Source organism: Rhagoletis zephyria, unplaced genomic scaffold (assembly GCF_001687245.7).
Source record: "Rhagoletis zephyria isolate East Lansing unplaced genomic scaffold, Rhagoletis_zephyria_1.1 Rzeph_scaffold_04377, whole genome shotgun sequence".
Lineage (NCBI taxonomy): Eukaryota > Metazoa > Arthropoda > Insecta > Diptera > Tephritidae > Rhagoletis > Rhagoletis zephyria.
In genome coordinates, this window is record NW_016161460.1 from 1 (window position 1) to 2,365 (window position 2,365).

Genomic DNA, 2,365 nt, shown 5'->3' on the forward strand with positions numbered 1-2,365 from the left:
TTGGCGCTTCACTCATATCTGGACCCATGCCTATATGTACATAAGTTTTGACACATAACCGTGGGTACAAGGCGGCGGTGACAAGTGGCTGTCATAAAAGTTGGGTTATTTACTTTTATTTTAAATACACAGTACAGTGTCTCAAAAGAGAAGAGGACTTTTTTTTGGGGAATTTGTTATGCATAGGGGCCCTCTTAATCATTTCCTTGCGATCTAAATAACGTAAACTCGTATATTTTAAGAGATGTACTGCTGTAGAATGACGTTAGCCAATTTCGACCTTAGCTTGCACTTTTGGTTAAAAAAATTTAATAAGTTTTTCTAGATTTAAGTTATAAAAATAAAAAATAAAAATTCACTGATGCGCCTGCTAAGTGGCGACCGCTATTAGAAAGAAAAAAAAACTGTTTTGGTTATTGCTACGATCACGTGGCTGCGGCAGCCGCCACTATATGGAGTACTTTATTTTATTTTATTTTAATTTTTTTCTTTTTTATGTACATGTTTTCAGTATTTTTTAAAGAGCATCAGATTTCTTATGTTTTGAAAATAAATAGATGCTTTGCTGCATAAGCATTCTAGTGAATTGGTTTTTACATACATACATATGTATATGTATGTTAGTACATATGTGTATGTAAAACTACAAGTAAATTATTTTCATTGTCTTTCGTTTTTGATACATAAAACAGTTGCACTGTTACAGACAAACGTACATACGTATGTACATTAGGGCGGGTCAATTTGTATGGCAGATTTGTCGACTTTGCACGTATAGTACAGAACGATTCCACGTGTTATTCTAAAAAAAAATTTTACATGACAAACCATTGGTCTAAAATCAATTTGGAGTTTGTCAAATTGCGAAAATAGTTTTCTTAGCATTTTGCTGTAGTGTCGTAAAGAAGTGCTTAAATTTTGAATAACAACATGGTATAAGTGGTATTTTGGTATGAGGAATCCATTTTTGCACTTATCTTTTTCTTAAAACTTTTACCAGAGGGCGCATCAGTGAAAATTTTCACATTTTCTTCGAAACCTATTTTGGCAAACTCCCAAATTGATTTTAGACCCATGGTTTCTCTAGCAAATTTTCTTAGAGTTACACATCGTATCCTCCTATGATATACGCGTATAGTGAAAATAATTGACCCGCCCTAATGTACATATACATATATATGTATGCATTTCTCACACCCATGTAAACAGCAGCCCACGTAATGAAATGTGCAACACTTCACAGAATATGTATCTCTTCTTGTTAGACGTTATAGATGAGATACTTCACACATGCCAGCACTGGCAGTAGGCTATAAAAGTTAGGAAATAAATTTATATTGCTAGTTATCTTGGCTTATGAAACTCGTTAAAGTATGGTTGATCACAAGACAGCTAAGTAAAAAAAGGCTAATTTTTTATTTTATTTGTTTATCAATTAAGATACATACATATAAAACATTATAGACTGTTTTCACGCTTTTCTCAATTTTAGCTGAAATTGCGATACGTTGCTTAATTTAATCACATCTAGAACTCAGTTAAAATTTTCTTAACTGCAGTCAGATTTAGAAATATTGTTTTTCATTTTCTTGAAAGCGCCTCTAAAATTTTATTTGGAATTAAATTTTAAGGATTAACAGAGAATTCGCAGATCTAAAAGTAAAAAAAAAAGGTATCAACATTGAGAACAACCGTTTAAGCAGTTACAATTTGAAATTTTGAATTGGGAAACGAAATTACGTAATTTATGGGTAGTGGACAGAGGAGGTGTTAAAGGATGCAGCCTTTGTGACTTCCGAGTCGTTGCAGTCACAACTAACACTTTTTAACTGCAGCCACAGACTTGAACTTTTAACACAAACTGTATTTATGTGCATACGTGATGTGTACGTATTTCTCATGTCACCCTGAGTTCCGCACCTGTCTTTTGTCAGATTGGCCTCTTCTGTTGTTCTGCTCTAGTAATGTCACAAAACGTGTGTTGATGTGTACATATGTAAATACATACATTTGTACATACATATTTATGTACTTTTTCTTTGTATCTGTAGCTAAAACATTCGTGTATATTATAGACATTATTAAATGAAAGAGAAATTACCATTGTTGTTTTCAATTAAACCATGTATGGCACATGCATACATATGTGTATGTATGTATGTATACTATGTACAGCAGTGTTCACGAAAATAGCAGCGCAACGTATTGACAGGTTTTGACAATTTAATTCCTTATATTTAAGTTCATTAATTTTTCTATAAAAATAAAGTTAATTCTACATAAAAATCATACTAATTAAAAATTCAAACTTTCTACAAAATTTATAAAAACTCAACAAATCTCAAAAATTTTCATAAAATTTTAG